Source organism: Eurosta solidaginis, chromosome 4 (assembly GCF_040869045.1).
Source record: "Eurosta solidaginis isolate ZX-2024a chromosome 4, ASM4086904v1, whole genome shotgun sequence".
NCBI lineage: Eukaryota > Metazoa > Arthropoda > Insecta > Diptera > Tephritidae > Eurosta > Eurosta solidaginis.
Window position 1 is genome coordinate 239,487,162 of NC_090322.1, and position 15,744 is coordinate 239,502,905.

The window sequence follows — 15,744 nt, forward strand, 5'->3', positions numbered from 1 at the left end:
GGAAGCCTTAAGCAACTGGGAAACAAAGCAGTTCAGACAAGACTGGATTGAATGCCCAAGACAAAGTGAGGCAAAATTGTGTATACTCCCACCAACGAGAGTATTAGCCAAACTCATTAATCTAAGCATAGAGGACCTACGAACTCTCACTTTAATACTAACACTGTAATCTACACTATCACCTGGGTAAGATTATTCTCTCCGATATAGATCTGTCGCTTTTGTGAGCAGCATGATAAAATGCCGGTTCACATATTCTGCGTTGCTCTGGCGAAGTAGAGAGTACACATCTAGGTAACATAGATACGTTAAAACCCTCTATGTACAGTAATAGGCTGAATAAAAATAATGTTGTTGTTGCTTAAAACGCAAAAACACTCCCTGAAAATTGATGGGAGTGTTAATGATATGTACAGCCGTATACGAATCCTATATGATCCGGTACTAGACCGTACGTCTCGGAAATTATTTGTTTTTTACCCAACCAACCTACGGGTTTGTGGGTTTTAGTCACCTGTTACTACCAGCATTTCTGACCACTAGGTAGTTTGATGACGATTTACTTCTTTGGCATGCGCTGAATCTGCCCCGCTATGTTCTTTGCCAACAGATATATAATGCAGAATGGCATACAGTGCAGCAGTCGGGGTCGTATTCAGTGCTCCCGTAATGCTAAGAATAGATAGCATAGGATAGGCTATGTACATTCGCTGTAAATACCCAATGAGAAAGAGAGAGTGCGATATGCCAAGAGGACGGAGTAAAATTTTGGTCCTGGTTTCTGACTGGGTTTTTAAGTTTGGTCTTTAGTCAAACTTCTGGTAACGCTATGGACTCAGTCAGTCTATGTGAAGTCCTTCCGCACCGGCCAGTTCAACCTAACCTAAAACCGTAAAAAATCAAAAATAAACAATATCTCACTGAGAAAGCTCTTTTTATACTCAGCTGAGTAGAGCTCACAGAGCATATTAATTTTGTTCGCATAACGGTAATCCGTAACGGCATAAACTAATCGAGATAAATATAGACTTCTATATATCAAAATGATTTGGGCGAAAAAAGAAATTCATTTAGCCATGTCCGTCCGCCCGTCCGTAAACACGATAACTTGAGTAAATTTTGAGGTATGAAATATGAGTAATGAAATTTGGTATGTAAGTTCCTGGGCACTCATCTCAGATCGCTATTTAAAATGAACGAAATCGGACTATAACCACGCCCACTTTTTCGATATCGAAAATTTCGAAAAACCGAAAAATTGCGATAATTCATTACCAAAGACGGATAAAGTGATGAAACTTGGTAGGTGGATTAACCTTATGACGCAGAATAGAAAATTAGCAAAATTTTGGACAATGGGCGTGGCAACGATCACTTTTAAAAGAAGGTAATTTACAAGTTTTGCAAGCTGTAATTTAGCTGTCGTTGAAGATATCATGATGAAATTTGGCAGGAACGTTACTCTTATTACTATATGTGTTCTAAATAAGAATTAGTAAAATCGGATGATGATGAATTTTTTAAAGTAAAATTTTAACAAAAATTGAATATCTTTACAGTATACTAGCAGACCCGGCAGACGTTGTTCTGCCCTAAATTTGGCCTATCTGCATACATTTTAATAAGCTTTTTCCGTCTAACTCTGCCCTACCCCTCTACACTTTTTCCTAATCTTTTTATTCACTCCTCCCTCCCTCTTTTTCGCTTCATCTCCATCTTCGTCTCCTTCTATCTCTTTCTCAGTCTCCTTCTCTTCTCTTCTCTTCTCTCAAGTTTTTCTCTTTCTTCATCTCTTATTGCCAGTCCCAGAGGGTGGTATGTATTTTGTTCCAGTCCCATTCCGAGTCTCAGTCCCAGTCCCACTCCGAGTCTTAGTCTCAGTCCCAGTCCTAGTCCTAATCCCAGTCCAAGTCCGTCTCTGGTATACTTCCCGGAAAAAATCATCATAAATACTAATATAGGCAAATTTATATACGAAATTTCAGGCAAATCGAATAGGACGTATGTAAATAGGTATGTGGGTATTATTAATTCTTGTCTTTATTTCGGCTTCGCATGCATATTTATCAGTTTTGCCAGGTTGCTACGACTAAATCGAATATCACAATGAAAATTACTTTAGAGCTCTCAGCAACGGCTTTCTTTTGATATCCATATTGTATAAACACATTCTAGGGGTACCCGGGTCCACGTTTTGATCTCAAGACCCTAGCCACTTAGCGAAAAAAAGGTAGACGTTGGCCGATTCTCAGACCTACCCAATATGCTCACAAAATTTCATGAGAATCGGTTTAGCCGTTTCGGAGGAGTTGAGCCTCTAACACCGTGACAGAAGAATTTTATATATTAGATAAGTAAATTATGTAATTTTTTTTAATTATGTCAACATTCAACGCCAGTAATGATACGGTGCAACAAAATACAAAAATAAAAGAAAATTCCAAAATGGGCGTGGCTCCGCACTTTTTCATTTAATTTGTCTAGAATACTTTTAATGCCATAAGTCGAACAAAAAATTACCAATCCTTGTGACATTTGGTAAGGGCATAGCTTCTATGACGATTACTGTTTTCTGTGAAAATGGGCGAAATCTGTTGGAGCACGCCCAGTTTTTATACGCAGTTGACCGTCTGTCCTTCCGCTCGGCCGTTAACACGATAACTTGAGCAAAAATCGATATATCTTTACCAAACTTAGTTCACGTACTTATCTCAACTCACTTTATCTTGGTGTTAAAAATAGGCGAAATCCGACTATGACCACGCCCACTTTTTGGATATCGAAAATTTCGAAAAATGAAAAAAATGCCATAATTCTATACCAAAAACGAAAAAAGGGATGCAACATGGTGATTGGATTGGTTTTTTGACGCAAAATATAACTTTGGAAAAAACTTTGTAAAATGGGAGTGACATCTACCATATTAAGTGGAAGAAAATGAAAAAGTTCTGTAGGGCGAAATCAAAAGCCCTTAGAATCATGGCTGAAATACTGTTCGTGGTATTACATATATAAATAAATTAGCGGTACCCGACAGATGATGTTCTGGGTCATCCTGGTCCACATTTTGGTTGATATCTCGAAAACGCCTTCACATATACAACTAAGGATCACTCCCTTTTAAAATCTTCATTAATACCTTTAATTTTATACTAATATCGTACAAACACATTCTAGAGTCACCCCTGGTCCAACTTTATAGCGTTATCTCGAAAAGGCGTCCACCTATAGAAATATGGCCCACTCCCTTCTAAAATACTCTTTAGTACCTTTCATTTGATACCCATGTCAAATAAACGCATTCCAGGGTTACCCTTGGCTCATTTTCCTACATGGTGATTTTCCCTTATTTTGTCTCCAAAGCTATCAGCTGAGTATGTAATGTTCGGTTACACCCGAACTTAGCCTTCCTTACTTGTTGTTTTTGGAAATTGGTCGTTAAATGCAAACTCTCAAAATTATAGATAGCCTATGATTTGCCAAGTAGCCACATAAAGCTTCAGTGAAAATAACATGATTTTCGGCTGAGACTTTTTGGACGCGCATTAAGAACACGCACATTTATTTACTTGATACAGGGTAAAGTTCGTTGCTTAAGTCTTTTGTTTGAAAAAAATTTTCTAAATCCACTAATAAGAGGTGCTTCCATTTTAACTTCTTTATTATTAGGTTGTTACAAAAAAAAATATTATCTACGAGCATAGTGTAAGAATTTCACTTTAATTTTATTAACAGAGTTGTCAAAAATCTTCGAAAGTGTAATCTCATGCTCTCACCATCGAAAATCCACCACGAGCTATGAAACAACAACGAATGTACAACAGGTGAGTGCCAATACACCTCTTACATTCGCTCAATATTGCTTCTTGCTTATTTGGTGAAAACTCACCTGGTGAGCAAGCACCAAAAACAAAATTTTGTTCAACTGGCATTTTACCACAGTTAATACGAGATGCCAATTATTCGATTTAGTTTCTAACGAATCAGCGACAATTGCGGACGTGAAAAAAGTCGATACGGCGTCGGTTGTATTAAGAACACAATAAGTTTTTGTGTTTGTTTTGCTGCTACATTCCATACAAATATTTGGTGAATATTTATTTTACGTTTTTCGTTTAAAATTGGTTTAAAGAACAAACAAACAAAACAAACAAGAAAAATAAAATAAACTGAGCGTGCTGCTCAGCAAATTGAGACTCGGTGCTCGTATTTAATGTATTTATTTTGCAAGTTGAGACGTGTTACAGTTTCGAAATGAAAAAAATAAACAAATCCATAAAAAACAAAAAGTAGACATTTTTTATGCTGATGTGACTTTTATGTATAAAGCTACGTACATAATTATGTTTAACAAAAATAAAAACAAATAAAGCAACAATAGCAAAAGGTGCACATTACCGTGTTATAATAAATGCTTTTGAAGTAGGTACATAGTAAACAACAACAATAATATCACAAATAATGAACTATGCGTATGTTTGTGTTTGGGGAAAAAGTCTTTTTTCAAATTCACCGGAAGGTAAATAAACGTATAAATAAATATCAATGCAAAAAGAGCCCAATTACGTGTGTCTGTATGTATGAGTATGGAAAATAGGCTGCACTTATCTAAATACCTTACACACATACATACATGCAAACATTTATATATATTTAAGGCGCGTTCATAGCACATAACTCTTTTGTGAGTGTGAATTGATCTCCATTGTTGTGGAATGTTACTGCTATGATATATATGTATTCATATAAACATATGTACGTACAACAACAATCAACTAAAAATAACTAGATTGGTGCTATGTTAAATAGTTAAATGTGTTGGAGCAAATATGTACTTGAAGGTTTCGAAAATGCTACCACATACTAGTATATTAGGGTGGAGTACACTGTTAAGAATAAAATATTATTCTTTATCTTGAACATACTTCATACAATTTTGCAGTCAGAATTGACATGTGTTAAGCTTTTTTATAAGTTTTTTTTTTTGATTTTAACAATTTTGTAATAGAAATCTAGTTTCATTGAAAAATTCCAAAAAACTTTTCAAATTAAATCTTTCTTTTTTAAGCGGTTTTATTTGACTTGACTTGACAGGCCGGTCGCGCGGCTGCACGACCGTTGTGACCGAATTATGTAATTGAAATTTAAGTAACTTCCCGATAAGCTACAAGCTTGAAACTTGGAATATAGTTCAGAACCCGATGACAATGCTATAGTAATAAAAAGATTTCCGTTAGGTGGCGCAAGGATTGAGATATTAAAAAAATCGTATTTGTGGTACCATTTGGCTCATATTTGGAACACATAATACATACATGTATAGAAAGCGACCTATGATATCCGATTTGGCTCATATTTGGAGCAAATATTACATACAGTCCGGTAGAAGTGACATCAAAATATTTTGGAGTTGGAGGAGGGAAAAGCGTACGTGGCGCAGAGTCGAGTAAAGTCTTTGGAAGGATTATGTATTGAGTACTTAGAATGTAACAAATTGCCAGGAAAGAGTCCTTGTAATAATGAGTCACTAAATGAACTAAATAGAATGGGAAATAATAAATAAATAAAATAAATGTAATGAATGAACTAAATAGAATGGGAAATAATAAATAAATAAAATAAATGTAAGGCGTGTTAACCTCCGAAGAGATCTAAGGCCGAGCTTCTCTTCCAATTTGCGTTGTGCTCGTCTTGATTTTCCCTACAAATTGGCCGGATGGGACCTACATATTTTATGCCGACTACGAACGGCATCTGCAAGGCAGATGAGTTTTCACTGAGAGCTTTTCATGGCAGAAATACATCCGGAGCGCTTGCCAAACACTGCCGACGGGCGACCCCGCTTCGAAAAATTTTCTTCTAATTGAAAAAATGTATTTCTAAAATTTTGATGTTGCTTTGCCGGGGGTGTGAACCCAGGGCATACGGTGTGGTAGGCGGAGCACGCTACCATCACACCTCGGTGGCCGGTGAGAAATAATAGGCAATTAAATAATAATAGGCAATTCAATAAAGACTAAAATTTCTATTGATAGTCATAAGTAAGACCAACTGAACCTTAATCAGGTTATGCTACGCCTCACATTTTTAGGAATTTCAAGCGCCCAACGTTTTTATTTAATTGTCTGATCAACGCCCTAGATTGATGAGGAGTGTGATGACTAGTACCTAGGACCTACCTAATTATTTTCTAGCTTTTAGTATTATTATTACTTCATATAAGTATTGTTTTCAATAAAACCGTTTAACTTAAACATTTTTTTTTTTTTAATTATTTTATTTTTAATTTCAAATAGATAAAACCATGAATGCAGCTTTGTAGTCCTCTACATTGCAGTCTAAGGTCTGTTTACTTCTGTTTTACTTATTTATTTCGATCGCTGTGTAGAATATCGCCCTAACTCGGCTGCCGTTTCGAAAAAGCCCCATTTAAAAATTTGTTTCATAAACACCTTAGCTAATGTCCAACTGTATTGAATTTGAGTTTAGAAAGGCTGATTCTGAAATTGGGCATTATTCAAACTTTTCCTGAGATAGGGCGTTTTCGAAAAGGCAGCCGAGATAGGGTAATATTCCACTCAGCATTCAATTTGTTAACTAAAAATTGAAAAATAACAATTAAACATTATCTCTTTGTCATAAAGGCCTGTTCCGGTTATTACAATAAGTTTTGAATAGACTTTGAACCCGCTCACTTTAATAGAAATCGAGAAATGTTATAGTTTTGAAAAAACCTGAAAAGCTTTATAAATCGCAGTCAAGAAATTTTTTTTATTTGAAAACTGGAACATTCAAAATATGCTGAATCCATTCAAAGTAGTTAGCATCATCCACTCTAACTGTCACAAGCACTACATTATGGGCAATATGTATTTACATATTCACTGCTGAGTGGAATATCAATCTAACTCGGCTGCCGATTCAAAAACGCCATATTTTATAATAATTTTGAAAAACGTTGTATTTAGGAACTTGTTTGAGCAACGCCCTATCTCAGATTTTTATTCATAAGCACCCCATCTCGGAATTTGTTTCAAGAATGCCCCAACTGAGTGTAAATTTAATACATTTTGATATCAGATAGGGCTTTTATGAAAACAGTTGTGAGATAGGTCGTTTTCAAAACTAATACTGAGATCGATCGCTTTTGAAAAATATTCTGAGATAAAATACAAAAAAAAAAAATAAAATATAAAAAATTTATAATTAAAACAAATAATGAACAGGATTAGCCTGGTGTCATTGAGTCACTTAAGGGCAGTGCGCTGTCACAACGTCCAATTATTATTATTGCAACGAATTTTGTGGAACTTCGCTTATTTTAAATCTTCTGAAAATGTTCGAATCGCTAAATTGTCGAATAAATAACTCCAATATTGAGTAGTGCAAAATGGTCTTTATTAGATTACTTTGGTAGTACAATTATACTTCACTTCGCAACTGATAGCATGTTTAAATCAAACTGATTTCTGACTACTCAGCTTGCGCTGCTTTTATACTCTCTGTTACCTTGTCCGAATATTTCTCAAAATTTGTAGAAGTTTCTCCTTCTAGAATCTCCTGCTTGGTTAGCAGCTATATGCGTGTGTATTTGTAGTTATAGCCTCTCGCATAACCATATGCGTGTGTATATGTGAGTACTATTTCGGCTGATGATTACATGTGTTTATGAGTATCTCTCCGTTGCCTTGTATGTATGTGTGTAGATGATGATTGATTTCTTTACGAGCATACGAGTGGCTGCTTAGTATCGCTTAGTGATACTAATATTCGTCACATTATTATATGGGGCCTTTCAAACTGGCAGTCAAGTTAAGGTGATATTCCAATCAGCCATCGATATGTATCGTATAAGATTTCTTTAGCTGGGAAGTTGTCGATATTCGCACAATCGATAGTTTAGAAAAAAAACTATTGAAGTTTCGGTGCCATATATTTTCAATTTTAAATATTTACGTTTGGGATGGTCATTTGGTCCTCCCAACGAGGCAAAATCTACATACTCGTACCATTTACCATACAAACTGCGAAGCACTTTTCGAGCTTCATTTAGTTAGGTGCCGTGTGACCACCATTTCAGATATTCTTATCTTATTTTGCTTATTGAAGAGAAAGCAGTAAGCTATAATGAAAATGATAAGATATAAATAAACTGTAGTTATATTATGATAGTGATTAAAAATGTCTCACTTTATTTATACAAAGTTATGACTGCTAAAAATCAATATTAATGTCACTGAATTTCTGTGGACATTGATCTCGATGCTTGCGAGTTGTGATCTAGCACAAATTTGCAATGCTATAACATTGGTTGTTTTTGAATGAAAAAAAAAGTTGTTGTGTAATAGTATAAATGGAACTAAGGTCCATTGGCATTAATTCGCTTTGTCAATGACATTAATTCCAAATACGAAAGAGGGATAATGTCAATTGACTTTAGTTCGCTTTAAGACTATTGAACGCCGCCCACGCAAAAAGGACCTGGGAGAAATAAGATTGTGAATTACGTTGAGGTTGTTTGACCGTTGATATTTGGCGTTAAGTTCTCTTTTATTTTATTTTATTTTATTTTATTTTCTTTATTCGCTTTAATTTCCATAAAAAGCGCTACAGGCGAAAATTTGGAATAAAAAATCGCAATATTTTTGATTCCAAATTTTTTCTTTCATATTATGGCTCGAGATATTTATTAGCATCAATTTCCAAAATATGCAAAATATTAGAAAAGGCGTTTGTTCTTAAACTTGCTCGATTTTTGTAGATTCGTATTGAAAATGAGCGAAATCGGATGATAACCACACCCACTTTTTATATATATAAGATTTTGGAAATCAAAAAAAAACTGATTATTTAGTAAATAATACACCTAGAATGTTGAAATTTGACGTGTGGACTGATATTGAGACTCATGATAAAAATTTGAAAACATTTTTTTAAATGGGCGTAGCACCGCCCACTTGTGACAAAATTAATTTTAAAAATATTATTAATCATAAATCAAAAATCGGTAAACCTATCGTAACAAAATTCGGCAGAGAGGTTGCATTTACTATAAGAAATGCTTTGAAGAAACATTAACGAAATCGGTTAAAGACCACGCCCACTTTTATATAAAAGCTTTTTAAAAGGGTCGTGGATGAACAAAATACGCTATATTTTTGCAAAAAAGAGCTTTATATCAATGGTATTTCATTTTCCAAGTGGATTTATAACAATAAATAGGAAAAACTTCAAATTTTACAAAATGGGCGTGGAACTGCCCCTTTTATGACTAAGTAATTGTCTATATTTTGGGAGCCATAACTCGAAGAAAAATTAGTTCAGAATAGAACCATATGTATATGTATTATTGCGCAGCCATGTAACACTATTAAGCACACAAAACAAACAACAACAGCATTTCAAGTGTACAGCTGGGATTGTAATGTTCGGTTTCACCCGAACTTAGACTTCCTTACTTGTTATTTTAACAATTAATTCTATTCATACTTTTTAAATCTTATCGTAATAGAAAACTAATATTTGAATCAAAAATTGTGCGACTTTTATTCGAAAGTTCGGTGGTGGTAACCATAAGAATTTTTGACATTTATTCAAGTTTGCAAAGGAATTAATGTCAATGGCTTTTGTAAAGAAAATTAATGCCAATGCTTTGATTCCAACATGATTCTGACATTAATTCCCTTTCGAATTTGAAATTAGTGTCTTTGACATTAGCGCTCCTTCAAAAATGAATTAATGTCAATTGACGCTAGTTCCATTGACACTATTACACGTCACCAAAAAAAAAAAAGCTATTGTCAACACCACAAAACATGTGATTTATATGTAATAAAAGATCAGCAATGGCTTGGTTGTACAAATATTTAATGTTGCAATTTGAACATTCGTTAAAAATCACTAAATTTTTTAAAATAAATAATAAGCAAAAAATATTCCTAGAATTATTTGCAGCTACAGTTAAAGCACGTTAAAGCGCAAAAATAACTTATCCAAATAACACTGATACTAATCTAGAATGGTGCCATAAGTTAACGCAGACTAAGTAAATATTTTTGTACTATCGATTCATGTGAATGTGTAAATTATTATGTGAATAACTAATAAATTGTTGATACTCAGTACACACATATTTCAGGCACAAAAAATTTTGCATGCTATTGAGCAATCACAAAACTTCAATAGGGCAGTAGAAAACTAAGTATTTTCAAAATTTAAAGATTCATCTTTTTTATACCCGTCTGTGGGTTTCAACAATATTTATCTATGGCGAGAGGAAGTCGTGACCGGCACCAATTACACCGACACTCAACATGAAATACCCATACACATGAGCATATCTGTATTTCGACATTCTTAACCAGATCTAAGGTCGTATCAGAAACACTGCCAAAACTTCGAGTAAATTAGTTAAAAACAGCCAGTTGTAAAACTAATTGTCACCTATACTTCCATCACGATGTTCCAACGAAAATTTCCATTCGTAGTTCAATCCCATTCGTCGTTCAGTCTCGAAATACCCGGTGAACTATGTCAAATTACGTACAAAATTTGTAGAGCGAAACAACTCATTTGATGGAAATTCATTCTGAACCATGTCACGAACTATGCTAAACTTGATTATTGCTCTAACGTTTATCGAAAGTGTCGAAGATCATGTGCAAGTTTTACAACCTTGGACTAGGTGCATGATGGGTTCTCTGACTGGGCACTGCTTTCTGGCGTCATATGCTTTTAGGCCTAGTCAGTGATAGCGGATGTACGAAAGGGTAAGGAAACGTCCGAGCACTTTTTGTGCTCGTGTCCTGCGCTCGCCAGCCTAAGTCTTCAGCTTTTAGGAGTGGAACAGCTATTAGATCTAGAAGCAGTAAGTAATACTGGTTCTAGAAAGCTTCTAGAGGATGGAGTTATTTTATAACATCGGTCGTGGTTTCTGATATGCACATTGAGTTGAGCAAACTTCTGGTACCACTATGTACTCATTCAATCTAACCTCACTTTAGATTGTATGGACGATTGTCATAGGACGTTGCAGTCCGTCTTTCCTTTGAAAAGTTATTAACATTGAGCAAGATATGGTCTTACCCCTTGCTCTTTCAAAAGACTAAAAGACAAAACTCTCGAAGCCCAAGCGCATCCTGGGGTTGTTTCGTTGATAAAACATTATAAATATTTTTATAACTTTAGCTCCACCTTATTTTTGGAGGTATACTAGATTGGGTCGGAATTCATACGAAAAATGCTGGGTCTTGAGTTCAAATCCCGGCCATAGTCATATCGAAAATTTAGGAACAAGTTCTAGGTCGCCCCTCGGAAGTGATTTTGGCAAACACTCCGAGTGTATTTCTGCCATGAACAGTTTCTCAGTGGACATTCATCTACCTTGCAGATGCCGTTCTCGTCTCATTAATTTGGACTTGAAAAGCTATAAAAACAGCATGTTTAGTAAACAAAACTATGTGAAAGCGCATCTAGAACCGGTTGGATGAAATAAGGTCCACGTCCAAAAAGTCAATCAACTTTATGACCAAGTCAAATGGCCATAAGATAAATTGGTCGTATGACAACTTCAAATGGTCATAAGGCCAATTGACTTTATGACTTTTCTTGATTTAACTTCATGACCATTAACGAAATATGTTCTCCTTCAATAAAATCCTCACGGTTCAGCTTGTAATCTGATTTTGCACTGTAATTTGGAATAAAAAATCGCACAGTTTGAGTTGAACCAGTTTTTTTTTGGACTAAAATGTAGAAAAAGGAGCGCCTAGTCGAAAATTTGAAAAAAAAGAAATTTCTCTTTGTATTTGACTGAACAAAAATATAGCGAAATACAGTTGTTAACATTTTAATACGGCTACTTGAGAAAAAAGAGTAGACTTTATGACCATTGCGAAAAAGCAGGAAGTTCACAATGTCAATATCGTATTGTAACGAATTTAGGGAAACTCCGTTTATTTTACAACTTCTACTAATGTTCGTATCGCTAAACTGTTGAATAAATAAATCCAATATTCAATGATTCAAAATGGTCTTTATTAGACTACTTTGAAAGTTCTTCACAATAACTCTTACTTCATAACTAATTGTGTGTTTAAATCAAACTGATCCAGATTACTCAGCTTTCGCTGCTATTATACTCTGTGCCCAAATGTCTAGACGTTTCTTCTGCTAGAATTTTCTCTTTGGTTACCAGTTATATGCTACCAGCTATAAACTACAGATACACGTTTATAGCCTCTCGCATAGCCATATGCGCGTGTATATGTGAGTACTACTTCCACCGATGACTACATCTGTATGTGAGTTATCTCTTCGTTGCCTTGTATGTATGTGGGTAAATGATGATTAATGTGTTTATGTAGCTTGCTTAATGTTTCTGTTGTTGTGCCTTTATTTAATAACCTTAGAGATGGTAATACTCGTCACAGTATATTGTGACCATTTGGAATTTGACGCTGTGATCATTTCGTACGGTCATAATTTGTGGCCATTTGAAGTGATTAGTGTTAATTGGTGTTATGGCCGTTGATTCTACGTCACCCATCCTCCAGAACGCATAAGCTCATTAAAATAAATGTAAAAAGCTCCTTCAGGTCAAAATAATTTCGCTTTTTTTATTAAAAAAAAAAAAAAAACAATTTGGGCGATCTTTTAAGGTATACCGTGAAACTATAAAATGCCCTTTATTAGCACAATAGATCACACAAATATGAATATATACTTTGTTAAAATGTTGACATATGTATGTTTGTATAGACTTTTGATACATCAAAATTTAATGAACCAGGTTCAAGGCGAATAAAACCAGATGTGTCCGTTCACATCATATGGACATGAAGACGAGCCTTAAATGTAAGGAAATTGGCTGCTCAAACAAAGTTTACCTACCTTTCAAGAGGCGACTCCAGCACAAACGACGCAAAACCTTTTTTCTGCTTGAACTGGTGGTTGGTATTCTAAGGTTAAAACAAACATTCTAAAAACTTTATCTTTTTTTTTTTTAATTTTTTAATGTGGGTGTGGTCCATTGCGGATGAGCAGTCAGTCGCTATGTCGTTTCATCTCTGTAATTTTTGATTGATCGTCATTGTTTTAATGTGAGGTGGTTGGACTTTTGATTGAACTTTTAAAAAACGTAAAACGCAATAATTTCGAAATTGTTTTGATGATATCAACATTACATTATACTAAGTGAACATGCTCGTGTAGGATTACTTTTTCAGATTCTTAACTACAAATTAACATTTGATGGACATTTAAATGGCAAGTAAAATGGTAATTCACTTAAGTTAATGCGTAATTCGAAAAAAAATTTAGATTGTGAAGAATTTTTTTTTGTTGGTGTAATTATTTGTTTACTATACACAGTATTGTAAACACATTCATACCTATTAAATACCATTTATTGCAAAAATCTATAAAAACGTTTTTGTTGTTCGAAGCCATTAGTTAATCATTTGATTAGAATAGCTCGCTACTTGCACGTATTACTCAGATAAATGTCAACAAATTCTAGTCAATTTACAGTTTGCTTTGGTAATTAAAAGTTAACAAACTCGAGTATCAATCGCAATTTTAAGACTCTCTTATACGATATCCACACGAAGCCATTCATTCGCACTTCACTCTTCTATTTAACTTTCAGACTCGAACCACGTCAAATTCGGTAATAATGTTGACTAGTTCTGTAATTTTGTTATCTTTATTCGAATGAGTTCAGGAGTGGAGTCTTTTCTTTCACTACTGAATGAAGAATGGGTTAACTTTTAAGCCACATTCCTTAACAATGAATGAATGAATGAAGAGCAGGCATTCTTATATCAATGATTTAAAATTTCAAATGATTGCACAGTTTACAGCTCTGGTACATACATATTTAAGCCGTAGCGAATTATTACAAAAATTTTTGTTATTATGTCATTGTAATTATAAATTGTTACCATATATTTTTCTATTTCGTTAATTGTTATCTAAGTTGTTACATATCTGTGAGGACTATGTCCGGTAGATAAATAAATAAAAAAAAGAAAGTTTATCGAAATCTCACAGAAAGTCCAAGACAAAATTACCAAGAAATTAATGCAAAAACAAGTAAAGGTGTTCTAAGTTCGGGTGTAACCGAACATTATATACTCAGCATGAGCTTCAATTGTATATTTCATTTCAGATAAATTACTTTTCTACATAACACGTGGCACCACCCGTTTAAAAAAAATGTCTCCCCATTTCCTCTTACAGTAAAACTTGATAAGTGAAATATCATTGATTCAAAACTATCTCTTGCTAAATTATAGCTTATTATTCTAGTCTACGACCCTTTTAAACTTGTTTTATATAGTTGCCGTGGTCTTTATCCGATCTCGTCCATTTTTCCTTGAGATATTTCCTGCTATAGGGAAAATTTGTGTACCCAATTTTATTACGATTCATTAACTTTTCTTCGAGTTATGGCTCCCGAAACATAGAAACTAGCTCAGTCATGAAATGGGCGGTGCCACGCCCACTTTTTAAAATTTGAAGTTTTTCCTATTTATTGTTATAAATCCACTTGGGAAATGAAATACCATTGATATAAAGCTCTTTTTTGCAAAGACATAACTTATTTTATTCGTCCACGGCCCTTTTAAAAATCTTTTATATAAAAGTGGGCGTGGTCCTTAACAGATTTCGTTAATTTTTCTTCAAAGCATTCCTTATAGTAAAGGCAACCTCTCTGCCGAATTTTATAAGGATAGGTTTCCGATTTTTGATTTATGATTTATAATATTTGTAAAATTGATTTTATCACAAGTGGGCGGTGCTAAGCCCATTTAAATTTTTTTTTTTCAAATTTTTATCAAGAGTCTCAATATCAGTCCACACGCCAAATTTCAACATTCTAGGTGTAATATTTACTAAATAATCAGGTTTCAAAATGTTATATATATATAAAGTGGGCGTGGTTATCATCTGATTTTGCTCATTTTCAACACCAATCTATTCTGGGTCTAGATAAGCTCGTGTACCAAATTTGGTGAAGATATCTCAATATTTACTCAAGTTATCGTGTTAACGGACGCACGGATGGACATGGCTCAATCAAATTTTTTTTTCGATACTGATGATTTTGTTATATGAAAGTTTATATCTATCTCGATTCCTTTATACGTGTACAACCAACCGTTATCCAATTAAAGTTTATAATACCCTGTGTACAATACAGCAGGTATAAAAAGCGCCGTGTGAACAGAGTTGTGAATAAGTTACGAGTTACTTCAAATCCCAATCAGGTACCGCGTGGATACCAGTGTTGCCAGAACTTTTTCAGAAAAGAATCTAAATGGACAAAAAAACAAAAAAAAAAAAAAAAAAAAATTTAAAGCTAAAAAAAGCTAAAATTTATGCCAACTTTTCAAGCATTTTATTAATTTTTTCATAAAATTCTTAGCATTTCATACACCTAGTAGAAAATTTAAATTAATTTTTACTTATTATGTAGAATTCATGAGCTTAACACCGGCTTATAATAATTGAATGTTCAAATATTATGTTTTTCTGAGAGAAACTTAAAAGAAAGAAATAAAACATTTACTGGCATATTGCGATGGTACCATTTCGAAAATCGCCAACAATTCATCATCAGGCAATCTCGTAATGTTATCAAATGTTTCACCGAGATTCGAACCGCGAATCACACGGTGAAACTTGCAGTTACCTTAACCACTAGGCTATCCTGCTTGTATTTGTTTACTTGCTTAATTC

At 34.2% G+C, this 15,744-nt stretch overlaps 1 protein-coding gene across 5 annotated transcripts in view; it reads left to right on the top strand.

The window, feature by feature from the left end:
• The first annotated feature begins 3,986 nt into the window (after positions 1-3,986).
• Rhp (rhophilin) overlaps positions 3,987-15,744 on the top strand; it is a 275,760-nt gene continuing 264,002 nt past the window's right edge. For 2 of the 5 annotated variants that reach the window (XM_067785246.1, XM_067785251.1), the window contains exon 1: positions 3,994-4,519. The gene's annotated coding sequence lies outside the window, so the exon portion shown is untranslated. Of the gene's footprint in view, positions 4,520-15,744 lie in introns of all 5 variants that reach the window. The other 3 variants (XM_067785250.1, XM_067785247.1, XM_067785249.1) reach the window with 3 other exon arrangements.